This window comes from Phyllobates terribilis, unplaced genomic scaffold, assembly GCF_046119375.1.
Source record: "Phyllobates terribilis strain yellow unplaced genomic scaffold, ASM4611937v1 Scaffold_3__8_contigs__length_932513732, whole genome shotgun sequence".
NCBI classification, from domain to species: domain Eukaryota; kingdom Metazoa; phylum Chordata; class Amphibia; order Anura; family Dendrobatidae; genus Phyllobates; species Phyllobates terribilis.
In genome coordinates, this window is record NW_027362763.1 from 661,563,056 (window position 1) to 661,587,829 (window position 24,774).

The 24,774-nt window shown below is 45.1% G+C and overlaps 1 protein-coding gene across 6 annotated transcripts in view; it reads left to right on the forward strand.

Moving 5' to 3' along the window:
• The first annotated feature begins 321 nt into the window (after window positions 1-321).
• DAAM2 (dishevelled associated activator of morphogenesis 2) overlaps window positions 322-24,774 on the forward strand; it is a 683,500-nt gene continuing 659,047 nt past the window's right edge. For 3 of the 6 annotated variants that reach the window (XM_073671725.1, XM_073671726.1, XM_073671727.1), the window contains exon 1: window positions 323-526. The gene's annotated coding sequence lies outside the window, so the exon portion shown is untranslated. Of the gene's footprint in view, window positions 527-24,774 lie in introns of all 6 variants that reach the window. The other 3 variants (XM_073671719.1, XM_073671723.1, XM_073671724.1) reach the window with 2 other exon arrangements.

The window sequence follows — 24,774 nt, forward strand, 5'->3', positions numbered from 1 at the left end:
GATATTATTCTATGTGTGATACATTCAGGGAATGATATTATTCTATGTGTGATACATTCAGGGAATGATATTATTCCTATGTGTGATACATTCAGGGAATGATATTATTCTATGTGTGATACATTCAGGGATTGTTTACCCTCACCTCTTGCTGCAGCCATGGTTACAATGTATCATTCACTCAGTTCAATGTGCAGGGAGTGTAAACACTGGCAGGGTGCCCCCTCCTGTGCTGGCAGGGTGCCCCCTCCTGTGCTGGCAGGGTGCCCCCTCCTGTGCTGGCAGGGTGCCCCCTCCTGTGCTGGCAGCAGAGCTGTCCCTTTAAGGATTGCTGCACAGTAGCAGAGAGTGGCCCAGCCTCCTGCCTGAGCTCTGGAATGGCAAGCAGTTCCTGATGTGATCCTCTGCAGTAACATCCACACACCCTGGCTCTGCACACAGCAGCCTCAGCAGCACTGCCCTTCTCTCCTGTGCCCTGGGATGGACCCACTGGCAGCCTGAGATCTCCCCCAGCCTGGCACCACTGGTAAGGCCTCTGCTTCTCCCTCCTCTGCCCCATGACTGCTTCTGTTTTTTTTGTCCTGTTCTCCTAAAATCTCAACAGCTGCATAAACCAGTGGAGCAGATACAGATCTGGAGGCTATGCTGAGCTGCTACCCTGTGCCATTAACCCTTCCTCCTGCCCGCCAGGGCATCACCATGGGTGCAGCAGCCCAGCAGTGACATGGGAATATCATGCGTTGTATGTTATGGTGCTGACACCCTGGAAGCTTCTTACTGGAATACACTGTCTGTATAGGAGCTGGAAGGCGATGGATGTAGCAGAGCTGAATCTGACATGTACCTATCTGTAAGTTGCCTTTTTTTTTGAGGAAATGATAATGTAGTAGATGTCACCTGCAGTCCTATGTAACACCACAGATAACACAGTGATAACTCTCTGAGTACAGATAATGTAGTAGATGTCACCTGCAGTCCTATGTAACACCACAGATAACACAGTGATAAATCCCTGAGTGCAGATAATGTAGTAGATGTCACCTGCAGTCCTATGTAACACCACAGATAACACAGTGATAACTCTCTGAGTACAGATAATGTAGTAGATGTCACCTGCAGTCCTATGTAACACCACAGATAACACAGTGATAACTCTCTCAGTACAGATAATGTAGTAGATGTCACCTGCAGTCCTATGTAACACCACAGATAACACAGTGATAACTCTCTCAGTACAGATAATGTAGTAGATGTCACCTGCAGTCCTATGTAACACCACAGATAACACAGTGATAACTCTCTGAGTACAGATAATGTAGTAGATGTCACCTGCAGTCCTATGTAACACCACAGATAACATTGTGATAACTCTCTGAGTACAGATAATGTAGTATATGTCACCTGCAGTCCTATGTAACACCACAGATAACACAGTGATAACTCTGAGCACAGATAATGTAGTGGATGTCACCTGCAGTCCTATGTAACACCACAGATAACACAGTGATAACTCCCTGAGTACAGATAATGGAGTAGATGTCACCTGCAGTCCTATGTAACACCACAGATAACAGTGATAACTCTCCGAGTACAGATAATGTAGTAGATGTCACCTGCAGTCCTATGTAACACTACAGATAACACAGTGATAACTCTCTGAGTACAGATAATGTAGTAGATGTCACCTGCAGTCCTATGTAACACTACAGATAACACAGTGATAACTCTCTGAGTACAGATAATGGAGTAGATGTCACCTGCAGTCCTATGTAACACCACAGATAACACAGTGATAACTCTCTGAGTACAGATAATGTAGTAGAGGTCACCTGCAGTCCTATGTAACACCACAGATAACACAGTGATAACTCTCTGAGTACAGATAATGTAGTAGATGTCACCTGCAGTCCTATGTAACACCACAGATAACACAGTGATATCTCTCTGAGTACAGATAATGTAGTAGATGTCACCTGCAGTCCTATGTAACACTACAGATAACACAGTGATAACTCTCTGAGTACAGATAATGTAGTAGATGTCACCTGCAGTCCTATGTAACACTACAGATAACAGTGATAACTCTCTGAGTACAGATAATGTAGTAGATGCCACCTGCAGTCCTATGTAACACCACAGATAACACAGTGATATCTCTCTGAGTACAGATAATGTAGTAGATGTCATCTGCAGTCCTATGTAACACCACAGATAACACAGTGATAACTCTCTGAGTACAGATAATGTAGTAGATGTCACCTGCAGTCCTATGTAACACCACAGATAACACAGTGATAACTCTCTGAGTACAGATAATGTAGTAAATGTCACCTGCAGTCCTATGTAACACCACAGATAACAGTGATAACTCTCTGAGTATAGATAATGTAGTAGATGTCACCTGCAGTCCTATGTAACACCAAAGATAACACAGTGATAACTCTCTGAGTACAGATTATGTAGTAGATGTCATCAGCAGTCCTATGTAACTCTACACACAACACATGGACTGATTCCCAGTTCTGCTACTTGACTACCTTGTTTCCCGGACACTTGTTGCCGGAATGTTTTGCTCTGAGCTTGGCTACTTTGTTGCATCTATGACAGTTGTCATCTGACAACCATCTCCAGTCATTGTTCCTGTAGGATCCTGGTTGTCAGAGATCGTATAACACTGTATGGCCTCAGGTTGTGTCTCTGGGGTCGGCTTTTATGACAGCTTGGAGTTTTCTTGTTGTCCAGATGTTGCTTCATGTTCACTTCTGACTTTATGTTACAGTGTATCTGTGTTTGGGCTTCAGTCTTGTAATTGTCTTCATAGAATGTCAGCTATATGTATCTGGACCATCGATTTATGTTATCCAGAATGTATGGAGACTATGTGGCGGCAGTAGGAAGGATTTAACCCCTTAATTTCTGGGAAACTCTAGCAAGGAGTCAGATGCTTTATTGTGAACATTTGTTTTTAGTTTAACCCCTTCAGATATAGAGCTAGCAAAGCCTAATTTGTTATTTAACATTATGGGGCTGTATTACAGGTGCACATAAATATTAGCTGCAGTCCTATGTAAAGCAGTATGTTCTACTATGACGTTTCGATGAGTATAGCCACATGGAAAACTCCATATTTTCACATCAATCAAAAATAACTGGCATATTTGCACCTGACAGGCTCTGCTCTGCTGCGCCTCACCACCTCTGCTCTGCTGCGTCTCACCACCTCTGCTCTGCTGCGTCTCACCACCTCTGCTCTGCTGCGTCTCACCACCTCTGCTCTGCTGCATCTCACCACCTCTGCTCTTCTGCGTCTCACCACCTGTGCTCTGCTGCGTCTCACCACCTCTGCTCTTCTGCGTCTCACCACCTGTGCTCTGCTGTGTCTCACCACCTGTGCTCTGCTGTGTCTCACCACCTCTGCTCTGCTGCGTCTCACCACCTCTGCTCTTCTGCGCCTCACCACCTCTGCTCTGCCTCACCACCTCTGCTCTGCTGCGCCTCACCACCTCTGCTCTTCTGCGTCTCACCACCTCTGCTCTGCTGCGTCTCACCATCTCTGCTCTGCTGCTCCTCACCACCTCTCCTCTTCTGCGCCTCACCACCTCTGCTCTGCTGCGTCTCACCACCTCTGCTCTGCTGCGTCTCACCACCTCTGCTCTGCTGCGTCTCACCACTTCTGCTGCCTCTCACCACCTCTGCTCTGCTACGTCTCACCACCTCTGCTCTGCTGCATCTCACCACCTCTGCTCTGCTACGTCTCACCACCTCTGCTCTGCTGCATCTCACCACCTCTGCTCTGCTACGTCTCACCACCTCTGCTCTGCTGCATCTCGCCACCTCTGCTCAGCTGCATCTATCCTGTACACTGTATATCTGGCGAGGGGTTAATAAGGCTGACGTGCGCTCCTCAGCTGTCGCTACATGTTTTATATGGTAAATCTGAGTTTTGTGGAAACCTGAAAACAGACGCAGGTGTTTGTGGTTTTGGCGCAGCGAGGAGAAGTATGTGCACTGTGGAAGAGTCCAAAGGTTTATAGCAGGGCTGGAGGAGAACGTCTTCAAGAGGTGCAAGCCAACAGGTGACAGAGAGAAAACTAAGCTGCAGCCAGAATGTTACTGCCCCAGAAGCAGGGAAAGGGGCAGCATCCTGGATCAGTGCGGATCACCCATCTGATGAGGAATTATTATTAACTGGAGGAAATGTATCTGCAACTGTAAATTCAAGATTGTTAAACAAACAAGAACACAGAGGCTGCAGTACCAGATGCTATTGCTAGAGGGCACTGTTGTCCCTTGCTGCCTTCTCAGCAGCTGGTTGAATGCTGCTTGTCTGAAGAAGAAAGGCCTCTTGTGCTGAGGCTTCTGTTCAGTGTGACAGCAAAAATGTCCCATGTGAAGCCAGACACAGAACAAATGACAAGTAAGAGGCGTCCACATGGGGCTTCTTGCAATTCGCTTAATACCTAACATTCTCCCTTGTTTCCTTCTTGTGTCAGATGCAATAAATATCTTCTGGGATTCTGCTTTAATTCTGATGTCAAGGTATATAAAGAATGGAAATAATCTAAAGTAACAGACCTCCAGCTCTGGAAATGCACAAATCTAGATTTACAGGAAGGGAAACTGAGTATAGAGGAGGCAGTAACTGTATATAGAGGAGGCAGTGAGTGTAGAGGAGGCAGTGAGTGTAGATGTAGAGGGGGCAGTGAGTGTAGATGTAGAGGAGGCAGTGAGTGTAGAGGAGGCAGTGAGTGTAGATGTAGAGGAGGCAGTGAGTGTAGATGTAGAGGGGGCAGTGAGTGTAGATGTAGAGGAGGCAGTGAGTGTAGAGGAGGCAGTGAGTGTAGATGTAGAGGAGGCAGTGAGTGTAGATGTAGAGGAGGCAGTGAGTGTAGATGTAGAGGGGGCAGTGAGTGTAGATGTAGAGGGGGCAGTGAGTGTAGATGTAGAGGGGGCAGTGAGTGTAGATGTAGAGGAGGCAGTGAGTGTAGATGTAGAGGAGGCAGTGAGTGTAGATGTAGAGGGGGCATTGAGTGTAGATGTAGAGGAGGCAGTGAGTGTAGATGTAGAGGGGGCAGTGAGTGTAGATGTAGAGGAGGCAGTGAGTGTAGATGTAGAGGGGGCAGTGAGTGTAGATGTAGAGGGGGCAGTGAGTGTAGATGTAGAGGAGGCAGTGAGTGTAGATGTAGAGGGGGCAGTGAGTGTAGATGTAGAGGAGGCAGTGAGTGTAGATGTAGAGGGGGCAGTGAGTGTAGATGTAGAGGGGGCGGTGAGTGTAGATGTAGAGGAGGCAGTGAGTGTAGATGTAGAGGAGGCAGTGAGTGTAGATGTAGAGGGGGCAGTGAGTGTAGATGTAGAGGGGGCAGTGAGTGTAGAGGAGGCAGTGAGTGTAGATGTAGAGGGGGCAGTGAGTGTAGATGTAGAGGAGGCAGTGAGTGTAGATGTAGAGGGGGCAGTGAGTGTAGATGTAGAGGAGGCAGTGAGTGTAGATGTAGAGGAGGCAGTGAGTGTAGATGTAGAGGGGGCAGTGAGTGTAGAGGAGGCAGTGAGTGTAGATGTAGAGGAGGCAGTGAGTGTAGATGTAGAGGGGGCAGTGAGTGTAGATGTAGAGGAGCAGTGAGTGTAGATGTAGAGGAGGCAGTGAGTGTAGATGTAGAGGGGCAGTGAGTGTAGATGTAGAGGAGGCAGTGAGTGTAGATGTAGAGGGGGCAGTGAGTGTAGATGTAGAGGAGGCAGTGAGTGTAGATGTAGAGGGGGCAGTGAGTGTAGATGTAGAGGGGGCGGTGAGTGTAGATGTAGAGGGGGCAGTGAGTGTAGATGTAGAGGAGGCAGTGAGTGTAGATGTAGAGGAGGCAGTGAGTGTAGATGTAGAGGAGGCAGTGAGTGTAGATGTAGAGGGGGCAGTGAGTGTAGATGTAGAGGAGGCAGTGAGTGTAGATGTAGAGGAGGCAGTGAGTGTAGATGTAGAGGAGGCAGTGAGTGTAGATGTAGAGGGGGCAGTGAGTGTAGATGTAGAGGGGGCAGTGAGTGCAGATGTAGAGGGGGCAGTGAGTGCAGATGTAGAGGGGGCAGTGAGGTGTAGATGTAGAGGAGGCAGTGAGTGTAGATGTAAAGGGGGCAGTGAGTGTAGATGTAGAGGGGGCAGTGAGTGTAGATGTAGAGGAGGCAGTGAGTGTAGATGTAGAGGAGGCAGTGAGTGTAGATGTAAGAGGGGGCAGTGAGTGTAGATGTAGAGGAGGCAGTGAGTGTAGATGTAGAGGGGGCAGTGAGTGTAGATGTAGAGGAGGCAGTGAGTGTAGATGTAGAGGAGGCAGTGAGTGTAGATGTAGAGGAGGCAGTGAGTGTAGATGTAGAGGGGGCAGTGAGTGTAGATGTAGAGGAGGCAGTGAGTGTAGATGTAGAGGAGGCAGTGAGTGTAGATGTAGAGGGGGCAGTGAGTGTAGATGTAGAGGGGGCAGTGAGTGTAGATGTAGAGGAGGCAGTGAGTGTAGATGTAGAGGAGGCAGTGAGTGTAGATGTAGAGGGGGCAGTGAGTGTAGATGTAGAGGAGGCAGTGAGTGTAGATGTAGAGGAGGCAGTGAGTGTAGATGTAGAGGAGGCAGTGAGTGTAGATGTAGAGGGGGCAGTGAGTGTAGATGTAGAGGGGGCAGGTGAGTGTAGATGTAGAGGAGGCAGTGAGTGTAGATGTAGAGGAGGCAGTGAGTGTAGATGTAGAGGGGGCAGTGAGTGTAGATGTAGAGGGGGCAGTGAGTGTAGAGTAGAGGAGGCAGGTGAGTGTAGATGTAGAGGGGCAGTGAGTGTAGATGTAGAGGGGGCAGTGAGTGTAGATGTAGAGGAGGCAGTGAGTGTAGATGTAGAGGAGGCAGTGAGTGTAGATGTAGAGGGGGCAGTGAGTGTAGATGTAGGGGAGGCAGTGAGTGTAGATGTAGAGGAGGCAGTGAGTGTAGATGTAGAGGGGGCAGTGAGTGTAGATGTAGAGGAGGCAGTGAGTGTAGATGTAGAGGAGGCAGTGAGTGTAGATGTAGAGGAGGCAGTGAGTGTAGATGTAGAGGGGGCAGTGAGTGTAGATGTAGAGGGGGCAGTGAGTGTAGATGTAGAGGAGGCAGTGAGTGTAGATGTAGAGGGGGCAGTGAGTGTAGATGTAGAGGGGCAGTGAGTGTAGATGTAGAGGAGGCAGTGAGTGTAGATGTAGAGGAGGCAGTGAGTGTAGATGTAGAGGGGGCAGTGAGTGTAGATGTAGAGGGGGCAGTGAGTGTAGATGTAGAGGAGGCAGTGAGTGTAGATGTAGAGGGGGCAGTGAGTGTAGATGTAGAGGGGGCAGTGAGTGTAGATGTAGAGGGGGCAGTGAGTGTAGATGTAGAGGGGGCAGTGAGTGTAGATGTAGAGGAGGGCAGTGAGTGTAGATGTAGAGGGGGCAGTGAGTGTAGATGTAGAGGGGGCAGTGAGTGTAGATGTAGAGGAGGCAGTGAGTGTAGATGTAGAGGAGGCAGTGAGTGTAGATGTAGAGGGGGCAGTGAGTGTAGATGTAGAGGGGGCAGTGAGTGTAGATGTAGAGGAGGCAGTGAGTGTAGATGTAGAGGGGGCAGTGAGTGTAGATGTAGAGGGGGCAGTGAGTGTAGAGGTAGAGGCAGTGAGTGTAGAGGAGGCAGTGAGTGTAGATGTAGAGGAGGCAGTGAGTGTAGATGTAGAGGAGGCAGTGAGTGTAGATGTAGAGGGAGGCAGTGAGTGTAGATGTAGAGGGGGCAGTGAGTGTAGATGTAGAGGGGGCAGTGAGTGTAGATGTAGAGGAGGCAGTGAGTGTAGATGTAGAGGAGGCAGTGAGTGTAGATGTAGAGGAGGCAGTGAGTGTAGATGTAGAGGGGGCAGTGAGTGTAGATGTAGAGGGGGCAGTGAGTGTAGATGTAGAGGGGGCAGTGAGTGTAGATGTAGAGGGGGCAGTGAGTGTAGATGTAGAGGAGGCAGTGAGTGTAGATGTAGAGGAGGCAGTGAGTGTAGATGTAGAGGAGGCAGTGAGTGTAGATGTAGAGGGGGCAGTGAGTGTAGATGTAGAGGGGGCAGTGAGTGCAGATGTAGAGGAGGCAGTGAGTGTAGATGTAGAGGAGGCAGTGAGTGTAGATGTAGAGGAGGCAGTGAGTGTAGATGTAGAGGGGGCAGTGAGTGTAGATGTAGAGGGGGCAGTGAGTGTAGATGTAGAGGAGGCAGTGAGTGTAGATGTAGAGGGGGCAGTGAGTGTAGATGTAGAGGGGGCAGTGAGTGTAGATGTAGAGGGGGCAGTGAGTGCAGATGTAGAGGAGGCAGTGAATGTAGATGTAGAGGAGGCAGTGAGTGTAGATGTAGAGGGGGCAGTGAGTGTAGATGTAGAGGGGGCAGTGAGTGTAGATGTAGAGGGGGCAAGTGAGTGTAGATGTAGAGGAGCAGTGAGTGTAGATGTAGAGGGGGCAGTGAGTGTAGATGTAGAGATGTAGAGGGGGCAGTGAGTGTAGATGTAGAGGGGGCAGTGAGTGTAGATGTAGAGGAGGCAGTGAGTGTAGATGTAGAGGAGGCAGTGAGTGTAGATGTAGAGGGGGCAGTGAGTGTAGATGTAGAGGGGGCAGTGAGTGTAGAGGAGGCAGTGAGTGTAGATGTAGAGGGGGCAGTGAGTGTAGATGTAGAGGGGGCAGTGAGTGTAGATGTAGAGGGGGCAGTGAGTGTAGATGTAGAGGAGGCAGTGAGTGTAGATGTAGAGGGGGCAGTGAGTGTAGATGTAGAGGGGGCAGTGAGTGTAGATGTAGAGGGGGCAGTGAGTGTAGATGTAGAGGGGGCAGTGAGTGTAGATGTAGAGGGGGCAGTGAGTGTAGATGTAGAGGGGGCAGTGAGTGTAGAGGAGGCAGTGAGTGTAGAGGAGGCAGTGAGTGTAGATGTAGAGGAGGCAGTGAGTGTAGATGTAGAGGAGGCAGTGAGTGTAGATGTAGAGGAGGCAGTGAGTGTAGATGTAGAGGGGGCAGTGAGTGTAGATGTAGAGGAGGCAGTGAGTGTAGATGTAGAGGGGGCAGTGAGTGTAGAGGAGGCAGTGAGTGTAGATGTAGAGGGGGCAGTGAGTGTAGATGTAGAGGGGGCAGTGAGTGTAGATGTAGAGGGGGCAGTGAGTGTAGATGTAGAGGGGGCAGTGAGTGTAGATGTAGAGGAGGCAGTGAGTGTAGATGTAGAGGGGGCAGTGAGTGTAGATGTAGAGGAGGCAGTGAGTGTAGATGTAGAGGAGGCAGTGAGTGTAGATGTAGAGGGGGCAGTGAGTGTAGATGTAGAGGGGGCAGTGAGTGTAGAGGAGGCAGTGAGTGTAGATGTAGAGGAGGCAGTGAGTGTAGATGTAGAGGGGGCAGTGAGTGTAGATGTAGAGGGGGCAGTGAGTGTAGATGTAGAGGAGGCAGTGAGTGTAGATGTAGAGGGGGCAGTGAGTGTAGATGTAGAGGGGGCAGTGAGTGTAGATGTAGAGGAGGCAGTGAGTGTAGAGGAGGCAGTGAGTGTAGATGTAGAGGAGGCAGTGAGTGTAGATGTAGAGGAGGCAGTGAGTGTAGATGTAGAGGGGGCAGTGAGTGTAGATGTAGAGGAGGCAGTGAGTGTAGATGTAGAGGGGGCAGTGAGTGTAGATGTAGAGGGGACAGTGAGTGTAGATGTAGAGGGGGCAGTGAGTGTAGATGTAGAGGGGGCAGTGAGTGTAGATGTAGAGGGGGCAGTGAGTGTAGATGTAGAGGAGGCAGTGAGTGTAGATGTAGAGGGGGCAGTGAGTGTAGATGTAGAGGAGGCAGTGAGTGTAGATGTAGAGGAGGCAGTGAGTGTAGATGTAGAGGGGGCAGTGAGTGTAGATGTAGAGGGGGCAGTGAGTGTAGATGTAGAGGAGGCAGTGAGTGTAGATGTAGAGGGGGCAGTGAGTGTAGATGTAGAGGGGGCAGTGAGTGTAGATGTAGAGGAGGCAGTGAGTGTAGATGTAGAGGGGGCAGTGAGTGTAGATGTAGAGGAGGCAGTGAGTGTAGATGTAGAGGGGGCAGTGAGTGTAGATGTAGAGGAGGCAGTGAGTGTAGATGTAGAGGGGGCAGTGAGTGTAGATGTAGAGGAGGCAGTGAGTGTAGATGTAGAGGAGGCAGTGAGTGTAGATGTAGAGGGGGCAGTGAGTGTAGATGTAGAGGGGGCAGTGAGTGTAGATGTAGAGGAGGCAGTGAGTGTAGATGTAGAGGGGGCAGTGAGTGTAGATGTAGAGGGGGCAGTGAGTGTAGATGTAGAGGAGGCAGTGAGTGTAGATGTAGAGGGGGCAGTGAGTGTAGATGTAGAGGAGGCAGTGAGTGTAGATGTAGAGGGGGCAGTGAGTGTAGATGTAGAGGAGGCAGTGAGTGTAGATGTAGAGGGGGCAGTGAGTGTAGATGTAGAGGGGGCAGTGAGTGTAGATGTAGAGGGGGCAGTGAGTGTAGATGTAGAGGAGGCAGTGAGTGTAGATGTAGAGGGGGCAGTGAGTGTAGATGTAGAGGAGGCAGTGAGTGTAGATGTAGAGGGGGCAGTGAGTGTAGATGTAGAGGAGGCAGTGAGTGTAGATGTAGAGGGGGCAGTGAGTGTAGATGTAGAGGGGGCAGTGAGTGTAGATGTAGAGGGGGCAGTGAGTGTAGATGTAGAGGGGGCAGTGAGTGTAGATGTAGAGGGGGCAGTGAGTGTAGATGTAGAGGAGGCAGTGAGTGTAGATGTAGAGGAGGCAGTGAGTGTAGATGTAGAGGGGGCAGTGAGTGTAGATGTAGAGGAGGCAGTGAGTGTAGATGTAGAGGGGGCAGTGAGTGTAGATGTAGAGGAGGCAGTGAGTGTAGATGTAGAGGAGGCAGTGAGTGTAGATGTAGAGGGGGCAGTGAGTGTAGATGTAGAGGGGGCAGTGAGTGTAGATGTAGAGGGGGCAGTGAGTGTAGATGTAGAGGGGCAGTGAGTGTAGATGTAGAGGAGGCAGTGAGTGTAGATGTAGAGGAGGCAGTGAGTGTAGATGTAGAGGGGGCAGTGAGTGTAGATGTAGAGGGGGCAGTGAGTGTAGATGTAGAGGAGGCAGTGAGTGTAGATGTAGAGGGGGCAGTGAGTGTAGATGTAGAGGGGGCAGTGAGTGTAGAGGAGGCAGTGAGTGTAGAGGAGGCAGTGAGTGTAGATGTAGAGGAGGCAGTGAGTGTAGATGTAGAGGAGGCGTTGAGTGTAGATGTAGAGGAGGCAGTGAGTGTAGATGTAGAGGGGGCAGTGAGTGTAGATGTAGAGGGGGCAGTGAGTGTAGATGTAGAGGGGGCAGTGAGTGTAGATGTAGAGGGGGCAGTGAGTGTAGATGTAGAGGAGGCAGTGAGTGTAGATGTAGAGGGGGCAGTGAGTGTAGATGTAGAGGGGGCAGTGAGTGTAGATATAGAGGGGGCAGTGAGTGTAGATGTAGAGGAGGCAGTGAGTGTAGATGTAGAGGGGGCAGTGAGTGTAGATGTAGAGGGGGCAGTGAGTGTAGAGGAGGCAGTAAGTGTAGATGTAGAGGGGGCCGTGAGTGTAGATGTAGAGGAGGCAGTGAGTGTAGATGTAGAGGGGGCAGTGAGTGTAGATGTAGAGGAGGCAGTGAGTGTAGATGTAGAGGAGGCAGTGAGTGTAGATGTAGAGGGGGCAGTGAGTGTAGATGTAGAGGGGGCAGTGAGTGTAGAGGAGGCAGTGAGTGTAGATGTAGAGGGGGCAGTGAGTGTAGATGTAGAGGGGGCAGTGAGTGTAGATGTAGAGGGGGCAGTGAGTGTAGATGTAGAGGAGGCAGTGAGTGTAGATGTAGAGGGGGCAGTGAGTGTAGATGTAGAGGGGGCAGTGAGTGTAGATGTAGAGGGGGCAGTGAGTGTAGATGTAGAGGGGGCAGTGAGTGTAGATGTAGAGGGGGCAGTGAGTGTAGATGTAGAGGGGGCAGTGAGTGTAGAGGAGGCAGTGAGTGTAGATGTAGAGGAGGCAGTGAGTGTAGATGTAGAGGAGGCGGTGAGTGTAGATGTAGAGGAGGCAGTGAGTGTAGATGTAGAGGGGGCAGTGAGTGTAGATGTAGAGGAGGCAGTGAGTGTAGATGTAGAGGGGGCAGTGAGTGTAGATGTAGAGGGGGCAGTGAGTGTAGAGGAGGCAGTGAGTGTAGATGTAGAGGGGGCAGTGAGTGTAGATGTAGAGGAGGCAGTGAGTGTAGATGTAGAGGGGGCAGTGAGTGTAGATGTAGAGGAGGCAGTGAGTGTAGATGTAGAGGAGGCAGTGAGTGTAGATGTAGAGGGGGCAGTGAGTGTAGATGTAGAGGGGGCAGTGAGTGTAGAGGAGGCAGTGAGTGTAGATGTAGAGGAGGCAGTGAGTGTAGATGTAGAGGGGGCAGTGAGTGTAGATGTAGAGGGGGCAGTGAGTGTAGATGTAGAGGAGGCAGTGAGTGTAGATGTAGAGGGGGCAGTGAGTGTAGATGTAGAGGGGGCAGTGAGTGTAGATGTAGAGGAGGCAGTGAGTGTAGATGTAGAGGGGGCAGTGAGTGTAGATGTAGAGGGGGCAGTGAGTGTAGAGGAGGCATTGAGTGTAGATGTAGAGGGGGCAGTGAGTGTAGATGTAGAGGAGGCAGTGAGTGTAGATGTAGAGGGGGCAGTGAGTGTAGATGTAGAGGAGGCAGTGAGTGTAGATGTAGAGGAGGCAGTGAGTGTAGATGTAGAGGAGGCAGTGAGTGTAGAGGAGGCAGTGAGTGTAGATGTAGAGGGGGCAGTGAGTGTAGATGTAGAGGGGGCAGTGAGTGTAGATGTAGAGGAGGCAGTGAGTGTAGATGTAGAGGGGGCAGTGAGTGTAGATGTAGAGGAGGCAGTGAGTGTAGATGTAGAGGGGGCAGTGAGTGTAGATGTAGAGGAGGCAGTGAGTGTAGATGTAGAGGAGGCAGTGAGTGTAGATGTAGAGGGGGCAGTGAGTGTAGATGTAGAGGAGGCAGTGAGTGTAGAGGAGGCAGTGAGTGTAGATGTAGAGGGGGCAGTGAGTGTAGATGTAGAGGAGGCAGTGAGTGTAGATGTAGAGGAGGCAGTGAGTGTAGATGTAGAGGAGGCAGTGAGTGTAGATGTAGAGGGGGCAGTGAGTGTAGATATAGAGGGGGCAGTGAGTGTAGATGTAGAGGAGGCAGTGAGTGTAGATGTAGAGGAGGCAGTGAGTATAGATGTAGAGGAGGCAGTGAGTGTAGATGTAGAGGGGGCAGTGAGTGTAGATGTAGAGGGGGCAGTGAGTGTAGATGTAGAGGAGGCAGTGAGTGTAGATGTAGAGGAGGCAGTGAGTATAGATGTAGAGGAGGCAGTGAGTGTAGATGTAGAGGGGGCAGTGAGTGTAGATGTAGAGGGGGCAGTGAGTGTAGATGTAGAGGAGGCAGTGAGTGTAGATGTAGAGGAGGCAGTGAGTGTAGATGTAGAGGAGGCAGTGAGTGTAGATGTAGAGGAGGCAGTGAGTGTAGATGTAGAGGGGGCAGTGAGTGTAGATGTAGAGGAGGCAGTGAGTGTAGATGTAGAGGGGGCAGTGAGTGTAGATGTAGAGGGGGCAGTGAGTGTAGATGTAGAGGAGGCAGTGAGTGTAGATGTAGAGGGGGCAGTGAGTATAGATGTAGAGGAGGCAGTGAGTATAGATGTAGAGGAGGCAGTGAGTGTAGATGTAGAGGGGGCAGTGAGTGTAGATGTAGAGGAGGCAGTGAGTGTAGATGTAGAGGGGGCAGTGAGTGTAGATGTAGAGGGCGCAGTGAGTGTAGATGTAGAGGGGGCAGTGAGTGTAGATGTAGAGGGGGCAGTGAGTGTAGATGTAGAGGGGGCAGTGAGTGTAGATGTAGAGGAGGCAGTGAGTGTAGATGTAGAGGAGGCAGTGAGTGTAGATGTAGAGGAGGCAGTGAGTGTAGATGTAGAGGAGGCAGTGAGTGTAGATGTAGAGGAGGCAGTGAGTGTAGATGTAGAGGGGGCAGTGAGTGTAGATGTAGAGGGGGCAGTGAGTGTAGATGTAGAGGAGGCAGTGAGTGTAGATGTAGAGGAGGCAGTGAGTGTAGATGTAGAGGAGGCAGTGAGTGTAGATGTAGAGGGGGCAGTGAGTGTAGATGTAGAGGAGGCAGTGAGTGTAGATGTAGAGGGGGCAGTGAGTGTAGATGTAGAGGGGGCAGTGAGTGTAGATGTAGAGGGGGCAGTGAGTGTAGATGTAGAGGGGGCAGTGAGTGTAGATGTAGAGGAGGCAGTGAGTGTAGATGTAGAGGAGGCAGTGAGTGTAGATGTAGAGGGGGCAGTGAGTGTAGATGTAGAGGGGGCAGTGAGTGTAGATGTAGAGGAGGCAGTGAGTGTAGATGTAGAGGGGGCAGTGAGTGTAGATGTAGAGGAGGCAGTGAGTGTAGATGTAGAGGAGGCAGTGAGTGTAGATGTAGAGGGGGCAGTGAGTGTAGATGTAGAGGGGGCAGTGAGTGTAGATGTAGAGGAGGCAGTGAGTGTAGATGTAGAGGGGGCAGTGAGTGTAGATGTAGAGGGGGCAGTGAGTGTAGATGTAGAGGGGGCAGTGAGTGTAGATGTAGAGGGGGCAGTGAGTGTAGATGTAGAGGGGGCAGTGAGTGTAGATGTAGAGGGGGCAGTGAGTGTAGATGTAGAGGAGGCAGTGAGTGTAGATGTAGAGGAGGCAGTGAGTGTAGATGTAGAGGGGGCAGTGAGTGTAGATGTAGAGGGGGCAGTGAGTGTAGATGTAGAGGGGGCAGTGAGTGTAGATGTAGAGGGGGCAGTGAGTGTAGATGTAGAGGGGGCAGTGAGTGTAGATGTAGAGGAGGCAGTGAGTGTAGATGTAGAGGGGGCAGTGAGTGTAGATGTAGAGGGGGCAGTGAGTGTAGATGTAGAGGGGGCAGTGAGTGTAGATGTAGAGGGGGCAGTGAGTGTAGATGTAGAGGGGGCAGTGAGTGTAGATGTAGAGGGGGCAGTGAGTGTAGATGTAGAGGGGGCAGTGAGTGTAGATGTAGAGGGGGCAGTGAGTGTAGATGTAGAGGGGGCAGTGAGTGTAGATGTAGAGGGGGCAGTGAGTGTAGATGTAGAGGAGGCAGTGAGTGTAGATGTAGAGGAGGCAGTGAGTGTAGATGTAGAGGGGGCAGTGAGTGTAGATGTAGAGGGGGCAGTGAGTGTAGATGTAGAGGAGGCAGTGAGTGTAGATGTAGAGGGGGCAGTGAGTGTAGATGTAGAGGGGGCAGTGAGTGTAGATGTAGAGGGGGCAGTGAGTGCAGATGTAGAGGAGGCAGTGAGTGTAGATGTAGAGGAGGCAGTGAGTGTAGATGTAGAGGGGGCAGTGAGTGTAGATGTAGAGGGGGCAGTGAGTGTAGATGTAGAGGGGGCAGTGAGTGTAGATGTAGAGGAGGCAGTGAGTGTAGATGTAGAGGGGGCAGTGAGTGTAGATGTAGAGGGGGCAGTGAGTGTAGATGTAGAGGGGGCAGTGAGTGTAGATGTAGAGGGGGCAGTGAGTGTAGATGTAGAGGGGGCAGTGAGTGTAGATGTAGAGGAGGCAGTGAGTGTAGATGTAGAGGGGGCAGTGAGTGTAGATGTAGAGGGGGCAGTGAGTGTAGATGTAGAGGGGGCAGTGAGTATAGATGTAGAGGAGGCAGTGAGTGTAGATGTAGAGGGGGCAGTGAGTGTAGATGTAGAGGGGGCAGTGAGTGTAGATGTAGAGGGGGCAGTGAGTGTAGATGTAGAGGGGGCAGTGAGTGTAGATGTAGAGGGGGCATTGAGTGTAGATGTAGAGGAGGCAGTGAGTGTAGATGTAGAGGGGGCAGTGAGTGTAGATGTAGAGGGGGCAGTGAGTGTAGATGTAGAGGAGGCAGTGAGTGTAGATGTAGAGGGGGCAGTGAGTGTAGATGTAGAGGGGGCAGTGAGTGTAGATGTAGAGGGGGCAGTGAGTGTAGATGTAGAGGGGGCAGTGAGTGTAGATGTAGAGGGGGCAGTGAGTGTAGATGTAGAGGAGGCAGTGAGTGTAGATGTAGAGGGGGCAGTGAGTGTAGATGTAGAGGAGGCAGTGAGTGTAGATGTAGAGGGGGCAGTGAGTGTAGATGTAGAGGAGGCAGTGAGTGTAGAGGAGGCAGTGAGTGTAGATGTAGAGGGGGCAGTGAGTGTAGATGTAGAGGAGGCAGTGAGTGTAGATGTAGAGGGGGCAGTGAGTGTAGATGTAGAGGGGGCAGTGAGTGTAGATGTAGAGGGGGCAGTGAGTGTAGATGTAGAGGGGGCAGTGAGTGTAGATGTAGAGGGGGCAGTGAGTGTAGATGTAGAGGAGGCAGTGAGTGTAGATGTAGAGGGGGCAGTGAGTGTAGATGTAGAGGGGGCAGTGAGTGTAGATGTAGAGGGGGCAGTGAGTGTAGATGTAGAGGGGGCAGTGAGTGTAGATGTAGAGGGGGCATTGAGTGTAGATGTAGAGGAGGCAGTGAGTGTAGATGTAGAGGGGGCAGTGAGTGTAGATGTAGAGGGGGCAGTGAGTGTAGATGTAGAGGGGGCAGTGAGTGTAGATGTAGAGGAGGCAGTGAGTGTAGATGTAGAGGGGGCAGTGAGTGTAGATGTAGAGGAGGCAGTGAGTGTAGATGTAGAGGGGGCAGTGAGTGTAGATGTAGAGGAGGCAGTGAGTGTAGATGTAGAGGGGGCAGTGAGTGTAGATGTAGAGGGGGCAGTGAGTGTAGAGGAGGCAGTAAGTGTAGATGTAGAGGGGGCCGTGAGTGTAGATGTAGAGGAGGCAGTGAGTGTAGATGTAGAGGGGGCAGTGAGTGTAGATGTAGAGGGGGCAGTGAGTGTAGATGTAGAGGGGGCCGTGAGTGTAGATGTAGAGGAGGCAGTGAGTGTAGATGTAGAGGGGGCAGTGAGTGTAGATGTAGAGGAGGCAGTGAGTGTAGATGTAGAGGAGGCAGTGAGTGTAGATGTAGAGGGGGCAGTGAGTGTAGATGTAGAGGGGGCAGTGAGTGTAGATGTAGAGGAGGCAGTGAGTGTAGATGTAGAGGGGGCAGTGAGTGTAGATGTAGAGGGGGCAGTGAGTGTAGATGTAGAGGAGGCAGTGAGTGTAGATGTAGAGGAGGCAGTGAGTGTAGATGTAGAGGAGGCAGTGAGTGTAGATGTAGAGGAGGCAGTGAGTGTAGATGTAGAGGGGGCAGTGAGTGTAGATGTAGAGGGGGCAGTGAGTGTAGATGTAGAGGAGGCAGTGAGTGTAGATGTAGAGGGGGCAGTGAGTGTAGATGTAGAGGGGGCGGTGAGTGTAGATGTAGAGGGGGCAGTGAGTGTAGATGTAGAGGGGGCAGTGAGTGTAGATGTAGAGGGGGCAGTGAGTGTAGATGTAGAGGGGGCAGTGAGTGTAGATGTAGAGGGGGCATTGAGTAGGTGTAGTTGAGGCCAGTGATTTGCGGTGAGTATAGATTATTTGGATAATCTGTATTTATCACCAGTTTGCTTCGTGTTCTGCCCTATAATATAACATAGTGGTGCAGTTAGCGGGCGCCGGCTGTGCTTAGAGTAACACTCAGCTGAGGATGGTGAATCTTCTTGCCGTCTTCCCGGGTTCCTGCGTCTTGTCTCCTTTATACACTGCGTTTATACAATGATTTTTCTCCAGTGCGGCTCATACAGTTGTCTCCAGATTCTCCGGCTTGGAGGGTGTTTTCCGCGTCAGTGATGATACTGTTATACTGAGGCGCCATGGACATGCGGGTCTGGGTCCAGAACATTGGCGGCCCACGCGTTTCATAGCTCTGCTTCAATGGCCTCCTTGGCCTGGAGCTTATCCTGATCAGTAATGACAGATGTAATTAGGACATTGGGTTGGTGGGGATAAGATGATGGGTATGAAGGCAGAGCTACAGTGGCATCAAATGACATGTATTTTAGATACTTTTCTGTAAACACGAAAACAAAAAAATCATTAATTCTGTATAACAAAGTTACAACATTTCCCACAAAATAACCCATTTGCTTCTATTGCCTCCAGTTACTCCCAGTATAACGGCTTCTCCTATTAGTACAGAATTCCAGTAATGAGATTTTATTGTTCTGCAGATTAATACATTCCATACATTGCCCCATAAAGGAACGTCACCTGCGCTTCCAGCTAAGACTAACACGATAAAGGATCAGCAGATCAAACCCAGGCATTTACTAGGGTCAAACTATGAGGCCGTAAAAACAGCAATTACTACATATGTCTGTGATCTTCTCGTATGTGTCACAGAGCAAGAAGCTGTTGGAAAAGGCATTTTTATATGCTGAACCCCTCACTTCAAAGCAGCATGGGTAGTCCTGTTTACCAATAATTACCTATGTACAAGAATATAACTACTATAATACTACTCCTATGTACAAGAATATAACTACTATAATACTGCTCCTATGTACAAGAATATAACTACTATAATACTGCCCCTATGTACAAGAATATAACTACTATAATACTGCCCCTATGTACAAGAATATAACTACTATAATACTGCTCCTATGTACAAGAATATAACTACTATAATACTGCTCCTATGTACAAGAATATAACTACTATAATACTGCTCCTATGTACAAGAATATAACTACTATAATACTACTCCTATGTACAAGAATATAACTACTATAATACTGCTCCTATGTACAAGAATATAACTACTATAATACTGCCCCTATGTACAAGAATATAACTACTATAATACTGCCCCTATGTACAAGAATATAACTACTATAATACTGCTCCTATGTACAAGAATATAACTACTATAATACTGCTCCTATGTACAAGAATATAACTACTATAATACTGCTCCTATGTACAAGAATATAACTACTATAATACTACTCCTATGTACAAGAATATAACTACTATAATACTGCTCCTATGTACAAGAATATAACTACTATAATACTGCTCCTATGTACAACAATATAACTACTATAATACTGCCCCCTAAGTACAAGAATATAACTGCTATAATACTGCCCCTATGTACAAGAATATAACTACTATAATACTGCTCCTATGTACAAGAATATAACTACTATAATACTACCCCTATGTACAAGAATATAACTACTATAATACTGCTCCTATGTACAAGAATATAACTGCTATAATACTGCCCCTATGTACAAGAATATAACTACTATAATACTGATCCTATGTACAAGAATATAACTACTATAATACTGCTCCTATGTACAAGAATATAACTACTATAATACTGCTCCTATGTACAAGAATATAACTACTATAATACTACCCCTATGTACAAGAATATAACTACTATAATACTGCCCCCTATGTACAAGAATATAACTACTATAATACTACCCCTATGTACAAGAATATAACTACTATAATACTGCCCCTATGTACAAGAATATAACTACTATAATACTGCTCCTATGTACAAGAATATAACTACTATAATACTACCCCTATGTACAAGAATATAACTACTATAATACTGCCCCTATGTACAAGAATATAACTACTATAATACTGCTCCTATGTACAAGAATATAACTACTATAATACTGATCCTATGTACAAGAATATAACTACTACAATACTGCTCCTATGTACAAGAATATAACTACTATAATACTGCCCCCTATGTACAAGAATATAACTACTATAATACTGCTCCTATGTACAAGAATATAACTACTATAATACTGCCCCCTATGTACAAGAATATAACTGCTATAATACTGCCCCTATGTACAAGAATATAACTACTATAATACTGCCCACCATGTACAAGAATATAACTACTACAATACTGCTCCTATGTACAAGAATATAACTACTATAATACTGCTCCTATGTACAAGAATATAACTACTATAATACTGCCCCCTATGTACAAGAATATAACTACTACAATACTGCTCCTATGTACAAGAATATAACTACTATAATACAGCTCCTATATACAAGAATATAACTACTATAATACTGCCCCCTATGTACAAGAATATAACTGCTATAATACTGCTCCTATGTACAAGAATATAACTACTATAATACTGCTCCTATGTACAAGAATATAACTACTACAATACTGCTCCTATGTACAAGAATATAACTACTATAATACTGCTCCTATGTACAAGAATATAACTACTATAATACTGCCCCCTATGTACAAGAATATAACTGCTATAATACTGCTCCTATGTACAAGAATATAACTACTATAATACTACCCCTATGTACAAGAATATAACTACTATAATACTGCCTCCTATGTACAAGAATATAACTACTATAATACTGCTCCTATGTACAAGAATATAACTACTATAATACTGCCCCTATGTACAAGAATATAACTACTATAATACTGCCCCTATGTACAAGAATATAACTACTATAATACTGCTCCTATGTACAAGAATATAACTACTATAATACTGCCCCTATGTACAAGAATATAACTACTATAATACTGCCCCCTATGTACAAGAATATAACTGCTATAATACTGCTCCTATGTACAAGAATATAACTACTATAATACTACCCCTATGTACAAGAATATAACTACTATAATACTGCCTCTTATGTACAAGAATATAACTACTATAATACTGCTCCTATGTACAAGAATATAACTACTATAATACTGCCCCCTATGTACAAGAATATAACTGCTATAATACTGCTCCTATGTACAAGAATATAACTACTATAATACTACCCCTATGTACAAGAATATAACTACTATAATACTGCCTCCTATGTACAAGAATATAACTACTATAATACTGCTCCTATGTACAAGAATATAACTACTATAATACTGCCCCTATGTACAAGAATATAACTACTATAATACTGCTCCTATGTACAAGAATATAACTACTATAATACTGCTCCTATGTACAAGAATATAACTACTACAATACTGCTCCTATGTACAAGAATATAACTACTATAATACTGCTCCTATGTACAAGAATATAACTACTATAATACTGCCCCTTGTGTACATGAATATAACTACTGTAATACTGCCCCCTATGTACAAGAATATAACTACTATAATACTGCTCCTATGTACAAGAATATAACTACTATAATACTGCCCCTATGTTCAGGAATATAACTACTATAATACTGCCCCTATGTACAAGAATATAACTACTATAATACTGCCCCCTATGTACAAGAATATAACTACTATAATACTGCCCCTATGTACAGGAATATAACTACTATAATACTGCCCCCTATGTACAAGAATATAACTACTATAATACTGCTCCCTATGTACAAGAATATAACTACTATAATACTGCTCCTATATACAAGAATATAACTACTATAATACTGCCCCTTGTGTACATGAATATAACTACTGTAATACTGCCCCCTATGTACAAGAATATAACTACTATAATACTGCTCCTATGTACAAGAATATAACTACTATAATACTGCCCATATGTACAAGAATATAACTACTATAATACTGCCCATATGTACAAGAATATAACTACTATAATACTGCTCCTATGTACAAGAATATAACTACTATAATACTGCCCCCTAGGTACAAGAATATAACTACTATAATACTGCTCCTATGTACAAGAATATAACTACTATAATACTGCCCCTATGTACAAGAATATAACTACTATAATACTGCCCCCTAGGTACAAGAATATAACTACTATAATACTGCCCCCTATGTACAAGAATATAACTACTATAATACCGCCCCCTATGTACAAGAATATAACTACTATAATACTGCTCCCTATGTACAAGAATATAACTACTATAATACTGCTCCTATGTACAAGAATATAACTACTATAATACTGCTCCTATGTACAAGAATATAACTACTATAATACTGCTCCTATGTACAAGAATATAGCTACTATAATACTGCCCCTATGTACAAGAATATAACTACTATAATACTGCTCCTATGTACAAGAATATAACTACTATAATACTGCTCCTATGTACAACAATATAACTACTATAATACTGCCCCTATGTACAAGAATATAAGTACTATAATACTGCTCCTATGTACAAGAATATAACTACTATAATACTGCTCCTATGTACAAGAATATAACTACTATAATACTGCCCCTATGTACAAGAATATAACTACTATAATACTGCTCCTATGTACAAGAATATAACTACTATAATACTGCTCCTATGTACAAGAATATAACTACTATAATACTGCTCCTATGTACAAGAATATAACTACTATAATACTGCTCCCTATGTACAAGAATATAACTACTATAATACTGCTCCTATGTACAAGAATATAACTACTATAATACTGCTCCTATGTACAAGAATATAACTACTATAATACTGCTCCTATGTACAAGAATATAGCTACTATAATACTGCCCCTATGTACAAGAATATAACTACTATAATACTGCTTCTATGTACAAGAATATAACTACTATAATACTGCTCCTATGTACAACAATATAACTACTATAACACTGCTCCTATGTACAAGAATATAACTACTATAATACTGCTCCTATGTACAAGAATATAACTATAATACTGCTCCTATGTACAAGAATATAACTACTATAATACTGCTCCTATGTACAAGAATATAACTACTATAATACTGCTACTATGTACAAGAATATAGCTACTATAATACTGCTCCTATGTACAAGAATATAACTACTATAATACTGCTCCTATGTACAAGAATATAGCTACTATAATACTGCCCCTATGTACAAGAATATAACTACTATAATACTGCTCCTATGTACAAGAATATAACTACTATAATACTGCTCCTATGTACAAGAATATAACTACTATAATACTGCCCCTATGTACAAGAATATAACTACTATAATACTGCTCCCTATGTACAAGAATATAACTACTATAATACTGCCATCTATGTACAAGAATATAACTACTATAATACTGCCATCTATGTACAAGAATATAACTACTATAATACTGCTCTTATGTACAAGAATATAACTACTATAATACTGCTCCTATGTACAACAATATAACTACTATAATACTTCCCCTATGTACAAGAATATAAGTACTATAATACTGCTCCTATGTACAAGAATATAACTACTATAATACTGCCTCTATGTACAAGAATATAACTACTATAATACTGCCATCTATGTACAAGAATATAACTACTATAATACTGCTCCTATGTACAAGAATATAACTACTATAATACTGCTCCTATGTACAAGAATATAACTACTATAATACTGCCCCCTATGTACAAGAATATAACTACTACAATACTGCTCCTATGTACAAGAATATAACTACTATAATACTGCCCTCTATGTACAAGAATATAACTACTATAATACTGCCCCTATGTACAAGAATATAACTACTATAATACTGCTCCTATGTACAAGAATATAACTACTATAATACTGCCATCTATGTACAAGAATATAACTACTATAATACTGCTCCTATGTACAAGAATATAACTACTATAATACTGCTCCTATGTACAAAAATATAACTACTATAATACTGCCCCCTATGTACAAGAATATAACTACTACAATACTGCTCCTATGTACAAGAATATAACTACTATAATACTGCTCCTATGTACAACAATATAACTACTATAATACTGCTCCCTATGTACAAGAATATAACTACTATAATACTGCCATCTATGTACAAGAATATAACTACTATAATACTGCTCCTATGTACAACAATATAACTACTATAATACTGCCTCTATGTAAAAGAATATAACTACTATAATACTGCTCCTATGTACCAGAATATAACTACTATAATACTGCCCCTATGTTCAAGAATATAACTACTATAATACTACCCCATCTTCAAGAATATAACTACTATAATACTACCCCTATGTACAAGAATATAACTATTATAATACTGCTCCTATGTACAAGAATATAACTACTATAATACTGCTCCTATGTACAAGAATATAACTACTATAATACTACCCCTATGTTCAAGAATATAACTACTATAATACTACCCCTATGTTCAAGAATATAACTACTATAATACTACCCCTATGTACAAGAATATAACTGTTATAATACTGCTCCTATGTACAAGAATATAACTACTATAATACTGCTCCTATGTACAAGAATATAACTACTATAATACTGCCCCCTATATACAAGAATATAACTACTATAATACTGCTCCTATGTACAAGAATATAACTACTATAATACTGCCCCTATGTACAAGAATATAACTACTATAATACTGCCCCCTATGTACAAGAATATAACTACTATAATACCGCCCCCTATGTACAAGAATATAACTACTATAATACCGCCCCCTATGTACAAGAATATAACTACTATAATACTGCTCCCTATGTACAAGAATATAACTACTATAATACTGCTCCTATGTACAAGAATATAACTACTATAATACTGCTCCTATGTACAAGAATATAACTACTATAATACTCCTATGTACAAGAATATAACTACTATAATACTGCTCCTATGTACAAGAATATAACTACTATAATACTGCTCCTATGTACAAGAATATAGCTACTATAATACTGCCCCTATGTACAAGAATATAACTACTATAATACTGCTCCTATGTACAAGAATATAACTACTATAATACTGCTCCTATGTACAAGAATATAGCTACTATAATACTGCCCCTATGTACAAGAATATAACTACTATAATACTGCTCCTATGTACAAGAATATAACTACTATAATACTGCTCCTATGTACAACAATATAACTACTAT